Source organism: Gossypium hirsutum, chromosome D02 (genome assembly GCF_007990345.1).
Source record: "Gossypium hirsutum isolate 1008001.06 chromosome D02, Gossypium_hirsutum_v2.1, whole genome shotgun sequence".
NCBI classification, from domain to species: Eukaryota; Viridiplantae; Streptophyta; class Magnoliopsida; order Malvales; family Malvaceae; genus Gossypium; species Gossypium hirsutum.
Genome location: NC_053438.1, coordinates 59,774,290 through 59,788,647, shown reverse-complemented (window position 1 = coordinate 59,788,647; position 14,358 = coordinate 59,774,290). Strand labels below are relative to the sequence as shown.

Here is a 14,358-nt window from a genome sequence, read left to right as displayed (position 1 = left end):
GTTTTATTTTTGTTTTCTAATTTTTCTTTCATTTGCTTCTGGCAGGTTTCTTTAGTTTATGACTAGAAGAAACCTGTCGGGATCATTATTATTTGATAGTGAGATTGAAAATATAGCTCGCAAAAATCGTAGAGAAGCAAGGAAGAGTCAACAAAGTATAATAGATAAGCAAGAGGACGTTATTACTATTACTGAGGAGATGAGTGATAATCGAAATAATCAACTACCTCCTGTAGTTGCTGCGAATCCAGATCCTGCCCCTCGTACTATGTACAATTATCCCAAGCCCACACTAAATGAGGGACCCGCCATTGCTTCGAATAACTTCGAACTGAAGGTGAACACTATTCAAACGATCCAACAGTTTATTTAGTTTGATGGTTTGCAAGATGAAGATCCAAATACTCATTTGGCTAATTTTCTAGAAGTCTGTGATACTTTCAAGATAAATGATGTTTCTGACGATTCTATTCACCTACGGTTATTTCCCTTCTCGTTAAGGAACAAAGCTAAACAGTGGTTAAATTCCTTACCACAAAGTTCTATCACTACATGAGACCAAATGATCGAGAAATTCCTATTGAAGTACTTTCCACCAGCTAAAATAGCTAAGCTGAGTAATGATATCTTTTTCTTCGTGCAGATTGACTTAGAGACTCTATATGATGCATGAAAGAGGTATAAAGATTTATTGAGAAGGTGCTCTCACCATGGGTTACCTCTATGGCTACAAGTTCAAACCTTCTACAACGGTTTGAACCTCTCAACTAGGCAATTGATCGATGCAGCCGCCGGTGGTACTCTGAATAATAAAACACCTGAAGCGGGTTATGAATTTATAGAGGAAATGGCATTGAATAATTATCGGTGGCAAGTCATGAGGACGAAGCCTAACAGAGTAGCCAATGTTTTCAATCTAGATATAGTCACCATGTTATCAAATCAGGTAGAACAATTAAACAAGAAAATTGATGGTTTATGTATTCCTGCACAGGTACATTCGGTGATGCAGTGCGATACGAATGGAGGAGGAGCAAACAATCCAAAATATTTAACCTACGGTCCTAGCACAGAGAACGAGCAAGTCAACTATATGGGTAATAATTCTAGACCTCAGAATAATCCTTAAAGTAACACCTATATTGCAGGTTGGAGGAGGCATCCCAATTTCTCTTGGGGTGGTCAAGGAAACCAAAGAGCATAACCCTCACCAAGCTTTCAACCACCTTACCAACAAGAGAAAAAGCCGAACATGGAGGAGATGTTGACGAAGTTTATTTTGGTGTCAGAAGCTCGCTTCCAAAACACCGAAACATCACTTAAAAATCAACAAGATTCGATTCAAGGGCTTGAGAACCAAATCGGTTAACTTGCGAAGTTGATTTCAGAGCGACCGCAAGGTAGCTTACCTAGCAACATCGAAAATAACCCAAGAGAGCAGCTTCATGCAATTACTGTTTGAGATGAAGAAGGGGTAGTTGAATCTAAACCAGAACCAAGGCAAGAAAGTGTGGTAAGTAGAGGTAAGGTTGAGGTAAGTCAAAATAAGCAAAAATTGGTTGGTAAGGAATATAAACCTCGTGTGCCATATCCCAATGCGACAAAGAAAGACCACACGAACGAATAATTTGGTAAATTTCTTAAACTTTTGAAAAAGTTACATGTTAACTTACCATTTATTGAAGCTTTTTCGCAGATGCCCAATTCTGTTAAATTTTTAAAGGAGCTTTTGGAAAAAAAACAGAAGTTAGATGACTGATCACATGTGGAGCTAAATGCAGCTTGCTCAGCCATTGAGTAAAATAAACTACCCAACAAATTTAAAGATCCAGGGAGTTTTACTATAAAATGTCACGCCCTATAAAATGTTTTAACAATTAGGTCTTGGAAAAATCAAACAAACTAGGATGAGTATTCAATTAGCAGATAGAACCATTAGATTTCCTAGGGGTATTATTGAAGATGTAATCGTGAAAATTGATAAATTCATATTCCCAGTTGATTTTGTTATTTTAGACATGGATGAGGATAGTGACGTACCTTTAATTTTAGGACGACCCTTTTTAGGAATTGGCAAAACTATTATTGACCTTGGTACAGGTGAACTAATACTTCCTGTAGATGATGACATGATTACTCTCCAAGCTTGTGATTCTGCTAAGATATCTAGTGATCGAGATGATTATACGAGTTCTATTAATATGAATAACATTGTGGCTCAAACTTTTCTGTAGGAAATCCCTAGGAAAAACGTGATGAAGCCACATTCCAGTTCATGTGACAAAAACAGAATGACTCATGAAGAGCGGATGCAACAGATCGATGAACTAGACGAATAGCAAACACATGTCAAGGAGAAACCAAGAATAGACGATGTAGAACCAAAGCGACGCCATGACGAGCATAAGGATGGAACGAACCAATTTAAGGTTGTGGACCAGGTATTGTTCGATAAAACGGACCCTCAAATTGCCACTTCAGAGCTTAATTCAAATGGAACAACTCCTTTTACGGTATTTAATGTCTTCTCATATGGTAAAGTCGATGTAACTCATTCTGAATTTGGCATTTTTAAGGTAAATATTACCCGACTCAAACCTTATTTTGATAATAGAATTGATAGTGAGAAAGGGGAGTTTCGACTCTATGGACCACCGTAACAGTGCAAATGCGAGGTAAGTCGAGGTTAGACTATAAATAAGCGCTTCTCGGGAGGCAACCTGAGTATTAACACTGTTAATTCATTTATTTTTATTTTAATTCATATTAAATAAGGATTTTTTGACCCATATGGCTTGGACACACGGGCGTGTCCCAGGCTGTGTGCACTAACAGGGGTTCGACAATGAGTTACAAGGCGAGGCAACATGGCCGTGTGACCCACAAGGCTTGGACACGCGGGCGTGTCCTTGGCCATGTGGATCCTAAGACTTAGTTTTAAAATTTTAAGAAAATCAACAGTGAGTTACACGGCCTGGACAGATGGGCGTGTCCTTGGCCATGTGGATCCTGGGACTTAATTTTTCCAAAAATCGAAAGAGACACGGTCTACGATAGTCCACACGGCTGTGTGGACCACAAGGGCATGTCCAAGGTTGTGTGAAACCTGGAGCTATTTTCTCATTTTTAAATCAAGTTAGAGAGTTACACGGGCTAGGCACACGGCCGTGTGCGAGACACGATCAAGCCACACGGGCGTGTGGTCTGTCACATGGGCGTGGGAGAAGCAAATGAGGTAGCACACGACAGTGTGACACGGCCGTGTGTGAGACACGGTCTAGAGACACCGGCTAAAAACGCCTCCCACGAGCATGTGACACAGCCGTGTGACCCAACACGGGCCTTCCACAATCGTGTCCCTCTTTTTAAACCCCTAATCCATTTTTCATTTTGTTTCTTTTGTCTTCTTCCTCCAGCCCAAACGCTATCCGCCGTCAACCTTACCCTCGCAAATCTGACTGCCCCTCTTCTCTGAAGACCGTTGCTTTTTTTCCCTTCTCTTTTTCCCCCTTTTTTCCCTCATTCCTCATTTTCTTCCCTAAGCTGCACGACTCGCACAGCCCCCTCATCTCGTTCCGTCGCACCACCCAAGCGCCTGACCCACGCGCATGCCCGTACCGACCCACCAACCGTCGCGCCTCCATCCCACCGTTGGTCAACCCCTTTTTCCCTTCCCTTTTCTTTATTTATTTCTTTATCTTTTATTATATTGTTTATTTGGATTTAGTTTATGTTATTTTGGTAGTTCTTTGTGTTATTCCTCTCATTTTTTTTGCATGCAACAATATTATGCATTTATTTATTTTTAGTAGATTTTATTTTTTATTTTACCTTTGTTTTAGTGTTGTATTTTTCATTATTCTTTTGAGTTCCACTATTCTTGCTATTCTCGACTCATTCATTTTTCTTACTGTTCATTCATTATTAGTTTTATTTTTTTCGTCTTACGTTTTTGTTTGGTATTAGCATTTTGCTGATTAGTTTTATTCTGTTCCAATTCAAATTCTTTATTAGTCCCATTATTGAGCCTCACTTAGATTTTTTATTTCTTATTAGCTTGCATCCATTATGTTGGTTTGTCTATTTAATTTATTTTAATTGCTTTCTTGCAGGCACATCATGACGAACGCACAGGGCAAGTCCAAGGCTGCAGTCCCGGCTTCAAAAAAGCGGAATACCCTTAGCGCGACCTCCTTCTCAAGTGCCTCTACTAAGGCCCGCCACCCTTATCTCTAATTTTCAATGGGCCCCTGAAGGACTTATTTTAGGTTTTTTGAGTCGCCCACTCGGTTTGGGTCGATGTATCAACTGGTCCACCTAGCTGATCATGTGCGCGCCTTTATTGTTGCAACACCATGGGACCGTTTCTTCTCGATTATCAAGCCCACATACATGGAGCTGACATTGGAGTTTTGCTCGACATTTACTCTCTAACACGCGATGATGACTTATGAAAAGCCAGGCACCATCACTTTCCAACTTGGTGGTTTGGTGCGCCATATGAGTGTCCCTGAGTTTGGTGCTACTTTTGGTCTATATATTGAGGAGTTTATGAGTGCCGAGAAATTCCTCAGTCTACATTGGTACATCTCCAGTCTGGATAAGTGATCTGCTACTTGATTTTCTACCCCTTTTAGATCTTGAATTTCTAGATCTTTCTTGGAGTAGAAGTACCAATTAGATTAATCTAGGCTTGGAATCTTTCTTAGCTAGCAAGTATTTAATTGCCGAGTGATCTGTATAGATAGTCACTTTGGTACCTACAAGGTAAGATCAAAGCTTGCGAAAAGCAAATACAATAGCAAGTAATTATTTCTCTCTTATCTTGTAATTCAATTGAGCTCCCGTCAGAGTTCATCTTACGATAAAAAACTTTGTTCCTTCGCTACCCCATCATAACTCTTATCGCAAAGTCACTTGCATTACACATCCATTTAAATGGAAAATCCCATTCCGGTGTGATGATGATTGGTGTCGAAATTAACCGACTCTTCAATTAATTGAAAGCTTTTAAACACTCCTTATCAAATTTGAATATCGTGTCCTTATCCAATAATTTGCATTAGGGTTTAGCAATTTTGGAGAATCTCTTGATAAATCTCTGATAGAAACCAGCGTGGCCCAAAAAGCTCCTAACACCCTTTATAGATGTTTGAGGTGGAAGTTTCTCAATAACATTTACCTTTGTTTTGTCTACCTCGATTCCATGTCTCATTATCTGATACCCTAGAAAAATACCTTCTTATACCACGAAATGATACTTTTACCAGTTGAGAATGAGGTTTGTTTCTTTGCACCACCTTAGTACATTGGCTAGATTGGCTAAGAAATCATCATAAGTGTCTCCAAACACTAAAAAATCATGCATAAAAACTTCCAAATACTTTTCAACCATGTCAGTAAAAATAGACATCGTGCATCTTTGAAATGTAGTAGGTGCATTACACAAACAAAATGGTACGCGTCTAAATGCAAATGTATCATTCAGACATATGAATTTTGTTTTGTGTTGATCCTCCGGTGCTACTGTGATCTGATTATACCCCGAATATCCATTGGGGAAGCAGTAATAGTCTCTCCCTGTGAGCCTATCCAGCATTTGGTCTAAGAACGAAAAAGGAAAATGATCTTTCCTAGTCGCCTTGTTTAACTTCCGATAATCGAAACAAATTCTCCGTCCCGTAACTGTCCTGGTCAGTACCAACTCGTTGTTTTGATTCTCTACGATCGTGGTACCTCTTTTCTTTGGCACACACTGGACCGAACTTACCCACGAACTATCTAAGATGGGGTAAATTAGACCCGTATCTAACCACTTGATAATTTCTTTCTTTACCACATCCTTCATGATAAGGTTCAATCTTCGTTATCCATCAATCGTCCCTTTCTCGCCATCTTCTAGGATGATCTTGTGCATGCATACAAACAGACTAATACCACAAATATTGGCTATGGTCTATCTGATAGCTTTCTTCAATTGTTTCAAGACTAAGATGAGTTTCTCTTCTTGGTCTTCGGTCAACTCTGCTGAAATAATCACAAGCAAAGTAGAAGAGTTACCTAAATAAACATATTCTAAATGTAAGGGAAGTACCTTTAGTTCTAATTTAGGTGGCTCCTTAATTGATGCTTTTGGTTGGGCATAATCTCTACTTTCTAACTCCATAGACTCAAAGCGGGATTACGGATTAAATTCCCTTTGATTAGCTTCTAGCAAAGCTAAGTATTCCTCCCCTCTTCATCACTTGGAGGGTCTGATGTCAAAATTTTCTCCAATGGGTACTCAACAAAGTTGAGTTCCTTTTCCATGACTAATTCCCCTAACTAGGATACTGTACAACAAGCATCAATTGTGTTAGGAAATCACATAGACTTAAAAACATTAAATGTTACCTGATCGTCCTGAATACGCATAGTAATTTACCTTTCTGCACATCTATAAGGGTCGTTCCAGTTGCTATGAAAGGCTTTCTTAAGATGATTGGCACCTCTTTATCTGCTTCGAAGTCTAGAATAACAAAGTTAGCAGGAAAAATAAATTTATCTACACGTACCAATACATCCTCAATTTTTCCTTTTGGATGTGCTAAAGATCGATATGCTAATTGAAGTGTAATCGTAGTTGGTCTAACTTCATCTATCCCTAGTTTTCGAAATATTAACATGGGCATCAAGTTAATGCTTGCACCCAAATCGCATAGTGTCTTACCATAATATGTTGCTCCAATGTTGCAAGGTATGGTAAAACATCTAGGATCCTTCAACTTCAAGGGTAGTTTGTCTTGAAGATATGCACTGCATTCCTTTGTCAAGACTATACTCTCAAATTCACCAAGTCTCCAATTTGGGACCATAATTCTGATGAGTAAGTTATTATTTTATTATTTATTTGATGTTTACGAGATTATATTAAGGTCATATTAAAATTTTGCTAAGAAATTTTGATGTTTAAGTAATTAATTAAGTGGAAAAGATTAAATCGCAAAAAGTGTAAGAGTTGACTGCTATTAGTTAAAAGGATTAAATAGCTATGAAACCCTAAACTAATGGACTAAGATAGTAAATATATCATTATTGGTGTTAGTGGACAAATTTGGACACAATTATGTTAGTTTTAAGTTATATTATTAAGGGTAAATTAGTAAATTAATAATTAAGGTTAAAATAAACTAAAAAAAGTGTCATCTTCCTCACTTCTTTTTTATTTCAACCAAAATTAAGGAAAGAAACCTTCATTTTTGTACTTTAAAGGTTCGACTAGTTCAATGCTTGCATGATATGTGGTTTTAACCCCGTTTTTAATGATTTTATGACTTTGAGATAGTTTTAGCTTAATCTAGCTAGGCCAGGGGTTAATTTGCAAAACTGTTAAAGTTTGAGGGACTTTCCATGAATGTTATTGGTTATGTTATGATGTTAGATGATAGATTATGAATCCTTGTTGAAAAATAAACAAGTATTGTTAAGTGATTTTAAATGAATTTTAGAAATATGGATTAATTTGTTAAAGGTATAAATTCTAGAGTTTTATTGTGAAATGATGATAAATATCAGTTGTTTCAATGTCCTTTGCATATTTTATTAACATGGATTTAGATTAAAATGGTTAGATTTTAAGTTATAAGCTTAAGGACTAAATTGGGAAAAGTTAAAATGTTAGGGGAAAATTGGTAATTTTTTCATAAATATGAAATATGGATTAAATTGAATACCAGAAGTGTTTAATTGATTGAAATCACCCATTTAGATCAAGATAAACCACGTGTGGACTTAGATTTAGGAAAAACTAAAGCTTCGGACTAGTTCGATTAAACTATTACGCCCTAATTATCGAGGTAAGTTCGTATGAATGGTAATCATGTTAACATTATTTAAATCGAATGTTTAATATGTTATTTTCAATGTTAATGAATCAAAAATACAAATGTATAAATGTTATGATGAATTGACGGATATCGAGTCCTGGTTGAATCTTAGGAATTCATAGGATACAAATGACATATCATTAAGGATTTCATGTTTCCGGTGCCGGTCTTGAATGTCCTACTTATGGCTAAGGTCTTGCATTTGTTGCAGATTCTCCACAACTTGTGTGAGCAGCATCGTGTAGCTTAGATTTTGACCCACAACTCATGTGAGCAATGATGCAAATGAAAGGTTACAGTTATATGTAAAGGCACACTTTGTGTGAGCTTCCTGAGTATCCGATGGAATTTTAGTTGGTTCAACAAGTAAGAAAAGCGAATGAGATGGTAAGCATATAAATGGATTGAATCATGACATATTGAAAGGATTTATGAACTACATGATGTTGTATACATGGAAATTTATGTATTTTATGGTTGATTGCAATTATGCTATTGATGGATAAACTAACTTGTGAGTTGGTGATGTTGATTAGGCTTTGTTAAGCTTATGGAATTGGTGTTGAATTATGTTTAACTAATGAATTGTTTTATAGAAATGGTAAATTCTGTTTAAGGTTTATACGAGCTTACTAAGCACTTGTTGCTTACGTAGTTTCTTTCCTTTGTTTTATAAATCATCAGAAGCTTGATTTGGTTGGAAGCTCGTCGGAGATCTATCACACTATCCAACAACTATATCGGTAGATTTTGTGTATTTTGGCCAAGATTAATAATGGCATGTATAGGTCCTTTGTGATGGTATTTCATAATGTGAAATGTATGTGTTAGTATGTTTAAGCTTTTGGATGTTAAGTTTGGTTTGATGAATTACAATGTTTTATCAAGTTATATCATTTGGTCACTTGTAAATGGTTGTGTAAATGCCCCTTTTTGGTATGTTGTGATGGCTTAGAATTTTTCATTTTGAAATTGGCATGTGTTGGTTAAATGCACTATGTTGTGTATATGAGATATGATCAAATTGTCTTAGTTTAAATCTTGATGTATGCAAATTGAGGTGCCTTTGAAAGGCATATTGGTTTGGTGAATTAGGTTGTTTGAAATGACATATTTATACATGTTTGAATGATTGTTAGGTACATTGAATGTGTATTTAAATGGATTGAACGTTTATGCATGGTTAGGTTATGAAATTGTTTGATTTTAGGTAAATTTTGAGTTCACACGGTCTGAGACAGGGGCGTGTGACTCAATCGTCTGATCCATAGGGCCTAGCGACATGGTTGTGTGTCATCTGAGGATTTCTTAGGGCCCAAGTCAGTAAGTTACACGGTCTAGTACACGACCTCACACGTTGGCTTATGGGGCATCTCATAGAATTACACAGCCTGACACACAGACGTGTGACACAACCGTGTGACCCTACTCAGTGAGTTACACGGGTGAGGACACGGGTTGGGACACAGTTTTATGTCCCCAGTTCGAAAGTTACAGGACTTGGGGTGATTCCACATAGCTTGGCCACACAGCCGTGTGACCCCCGTTTCCAATTTTCGCAACTTTTTCCTAAACTTTCCAAATTGTTTCAAATTAGTCTCGAATTGCTTCCAAGCTATTTCTAGGGCCTCGAGGGCTCGATTTAGGTACAAAATGTATGTGATTGAATGGTTTATGAAATATTTAAGTTATTGAATGATATGATGTTGTATGGTTTCCAGTTGATCGGTAATACTCTGTAACCTTAATTCAAAGACAGATACGGGTTAAGGGTGTTACAATAAGCGTTACTGGTTCCAGCCCTTTGGTTACTCCAAGAAAGATTAGGGCAGTTTCGCCAAGATGGATTATAAAAATTGGACTGCAGTACTTGTCTTCCTCAGTTTTGGTTTTGGTTACCCATGTAATACATGGATTCTGGGTTTGATGGACATTTTTCGAACAAGTGTCCTTCCCCACAATAAACACAAGCTACATTTTCGAATTGATTCGGTGGCTGAGTTGCCCATTAGTAGTAAAGTTTTTAAGCATTGAGGATATCGAGGATACTTGAGATGCAAGTGAAGTGAGAGTTTCCACTTCATGTACTCTAGCGACTCGTCTTTCAGACGTTGCTCTATTGGTTGGCCATTGATAGTTGTTGCTGGCAATCCTCTTAATGATTTCATAAGCCTCGTTATAAGACTTGGAAAGAAGAGCACCATTAGTAGAAGCGTCCACTACCATCCTCGTGTGAGCATTGAGACCATTATAGAATGTCTCAAGTTAGATAGAATGAGGGATTTTGTGATGAAGGAATCTTCCTAATAGTTCTTTAAACCTCTCCTATTCCTCATACAAGGACTCATCATCAGACTATTGGAAGGTAGTAATCTCGTTCCTCAACTTAGCATTCTTACTAGGTGGGAAGTAATTTACAAAAAGGCTTTCTGCTAACTTTTTCCATGTGCTAACTCGAGCTCTGTCCCTCAGTGAATATGGGAATAGCTTTAATCATAGTGAATCTTCAGGTACTCTAGCTAGCTTGAAAATATCGTTCACCTCCATAAACAGTTATAAGTGAATATGAGGATCTTCGGTAGGCATTCCACTGAATTGGCCCATTGTCTGAAGCATCTGGAACATGACTGACTTCAATTCATATTGTTTTGCCTTGATTTCAGGTCTCCTAATACTCGGATTAAGATCATGAAACATTGGCACGTCATACTGTCTTAGAGCTCTATCCTTATAATCAGCAATAAGGATAAGATTTTGAAAAGCGTTTACTTTGTTTCCTTGATTTGGATTTTTGAAGTTCATCTCTTAGTTCCTTCTTTGAGTTGCTTGTCTTCTTCGTTGTCGAAAAGTTCTTTAAATCTCAGGATCTACGAGGAGTAAATCAATAATATGATTAATACTCATAAATAACTGAAACAATCATAGAAAATTAATTAAGATAAAGTTGAACAGAAAAAAAAACCAAAATGCAAAATTAACAAATTCACAAAGAATGACTTTTAAAACAGTCCTCAGCAACGGCACCAAAAACTTGAAACGACGAAAATGTGCAAGTATACACAATCGCAACAAGTAATAAAGTGACAAGTAAATGCTGAGTTATTGTACGCACAGGGACTATGAAAGAAAAATATTTATGAAATGAAAATCAAACACTTTGGTGATTAAAATTATTTTTATTTTGAAGGAAAATGGTTTAATAATATTGGATTTTAACTAAAAAAATTAAAAGGTAAAAATTCCAAAGCATGATTTCTGAAAAATAAGTTTAATTAATATAACATAATTGTGTTAGTTGGCGAGATTGTAAGACTTCATGGAGTACCAGAATCCATCATTTTTTATCAAGATCTTCGGTTTACATCTCGATTTTGAAAGAAGTTACATGAGGCTCTAGGTACTCAGTTGAACTTTAGCACAACTTTTCACCCATAGTCTAATGGGCAGTCAAAATGAGTTAATCAGATTCTAGAGGACATGTTGAGGGGTTATGTAATCAATTTTAGAGGGAGTTGGGAAGAGCATTTTCCATCAGTAGAGTTTACATATAACAACAGTTTTCAGTTAAGCATTCGGATGGCTCCTTAGGAAGCATTGTATGGTCATAAATGTAGGAAACCTTTATGTTGGACCAAATTAGGGGAAAATAAGGTATTGGGTCTGGATTTGGTACAGGAGACTGAGAATGTTGTTAAGCTGGTTCAGGATTAATTGAGAGCGATATCTAATTGACATAAATCTTATGTTGATTTGGAAGGAAAGACATAGAGTTCAATGTTGGGGACCAAGTATTCCTTAAGGTACCATCATGGAAAAAGGTATTGATATTTGGTCGTAAGGGTAAGTTGAGCCCAAGGTTTATTGAGCCTTATAGGATACTTAAGAGGATTGGACCAATGGTCTATTAGTTGAAGCTACCTCTGGAACTGGATCATATTCACAATGTGTTCCACGTTTCTCTGTTGAAGCGATATCGATCTGACCCATCTCACGTGGTTTTAATTGATGAGATTGTGGTGAGACTAGATTTTTCATTTGAGGAAGAGCCAGTTCAAATTTTGGACCGAGAGGTTAGGATGCTAAGGAAAAAGTAAATTCCTCTAGTAAAGGTCTTATGGCAAAATCATGGGACAAAAGAAGCTACTTGGGAACCCGAGGACGCAATGCATCGACAATATCCTCATCTATTTTGATAAGGTAAATTTCTTCAATTTTTATTTTTAATTTCTTCAATTTATATACAAGTAAGTTAAGTATTCCAGTGGTAAGGGACTTAATTAAATTCCTTAAGATCCTAGGTTCAATTCCTATTACCTACAATTTTTTTTAGAATTTTGGCATTAAAAATCTTGGTCAACACCCCCTTAACATCCATCCAATGTTGCCATAGGGAAGAAGATTCTTTCCTCCCTTAAGTTGTACTTCTTTCCTCCAATAGCCCATATTTTGCTCCCCATGCTCCCTTACTTTCCTTTACTTCCCCTTGAAACACTCCTTTCCACATTTTCCCTATCCTCCCATTGACTTGTCGTCCCGTGCACCTAGACACCCAAAAAACTCTCATTTTCTTTTTTATTTCAACTTTCTCTCTTCACTTTTCTCTTTTCTCCTCCACCTTCAACCACCATTTCTTTTACTATTTGCCACCAAATCACCACAATGGCCCACCACATTCTCACTGAACCACCGCCATAACATCACAAAACTCTCCTTTCTTCAACGCCTCCTCCACACAACATCACCATCGCACTACTGTTGTAACACCGCTATACCACCATCGCCGTCAGTCACCATTCTTTGTCGATTTTTATTTCCACTTCATTTCTTTAGTTATAATTGAATTTTTATTCCTCCTATCCTATTTACATAGATCGTTTATATGTTCTAATCTATTCTTTTATTTTATTTTGGATGATGATTACTGTACAAGCACAAATTTGCCCGGGACCCAAATAACCCTTACAATGGCCCAAAACCCAAGCCTAATTACAAAACCCAATACCCAAAACATAAACAACAAACCTTAAACAAATTAAACCCAAACCCACCTAAAACTAACCCAAATACAGCCCAAAACCTGAAGCCCAAAATGCACAGGCCCAAAACCAATTTGTCAAACTAGGGTTTCAGCTTTTCTGAAACCCTAGTACTGCCGCCGCCCCTAGCAAGCCTTCAGACGCCTCTGACTAGCGCCACCTGCTCCACCCGCCACTGTCACGTCGGCCACTTGCACCTGCAAGAAGAGAAACCAACAGGCAACAACAAACAATAGACATAGATAAAAAAAGTTAAAATCGGCTATAAAAGCCGAAACCAAAGGAATGTAAGGGGTTCGACCCCTCTTTCACGATTGGAAGAAATAAAAAAACAAAAAGCAGATTCAAAAACCCTTTTTGGTATATCTATTTTCTTTTTCTATTTTTATTTTTATTTTTTCTTTCAAAACTATTTTGTATTTGATTTTGTTTCTTTTATATTTTTTAAACTATATATATATCTTATAAAAAAAGCAAAAAAAATAAAATACCTTTTTTGGATTTTACACGGTGGCCGGCGCGACGGCTCGACGGCGACTCTCCTTGCCGGAGTCCAGGCCAGACATTTGAGAGGGGAGGGGTTTTTGAGAGAAAATCATTTTTTTTAAGAGAGAAGGCAAAAAATGAAGTTTTAAGAAGAAAATTTGATTTATATAGGTATTTAAAACGACGCCGTTTTGGGCATGCCTCTCAGGCACCAAAACGACGCCGTTTTGGCTTTAAACCCGATCCAACTGACCCGACCCACTCCAAGATCTGCGTGTTTTCTTTAAAAGGCTATTTGCAGGCGCGGTCCCTCCGATTTTGCAGCGCATTGCAATTTGCCCCCTTTCCTTCTTTTCTTTATTTTTAATTTAGCCCTATAGTTTTATCGTTGTTTCATTTTAGTCCACTGAAGCACCGTGTTTTGGGACTTTGGTTTATTTATTGTTTTGGTCCCCCTTCTTTTGGCGCGTGTTACAATCTAGTCCTTTCTGTTTTTATTTATTTCGAATTCGCCCAGTATTTTTACTTTTACTTTAATTTAAGCCTTTGTAGCATTTTTATTATTTTGTTCATTATTCTATTATATTATAATTATTATAATTATTTAATAATATTGTTATTATCATCGTATTTCCATTTATACTTATTTATGTAAATTTTTTAATGTATTTATCTTATTATAGTATTATTATTATTATTTTAATTACTTATATTTATATACATACATGTGATTTTATAATATACATATGTAATATGCATTTTTTTATAATCTATCTATATATACATATACGTACCTATATATATTTATATTTCACAATTTTTATACATATCTATATACATGTTTATATTTGTATTTTACTTTCATAAATATATATATGTACTTACATATTCTTCATATTTTAAATATGTATTTTGTATATGTTCTTTATATTTTATGAATCATATATATATATCTACATTTTTTTATTATG

General features: G+C 36.5%; 2 non-coding genes across 2 annotated transcripts; one reads left to right on the top strand and one right to left on the bottom strand.

The window, feature by feature from the left end:
• Nucleotides 1-610: 610 nt before the first annotated feature.
• On the bottom strand, nucleotides 611-717 carry LOC121215094 (small nucleolar RNA R71). Its single transcript, XR_005910826.1, has one exon. It is a non-coding gene; the product is annotated as a small nucleolar RNA R71 (small nucleolar RNA).
• Nucleotides 718-10,146: 9,429 nt separating this feature from the next.
• LOC121215071 (small nucleolar RNA R71) lies at nucleotides 10,147-10,253 on the top strand. Its single transcript, XR_005910805.1, has one exon. It is a non-coding gene; the product is annotated as a small nucleolar RNA R71 (small nucleolar RNA).
• Nucleotides 10,254-14,358: the final 4,105 nt, after the last annotated feature.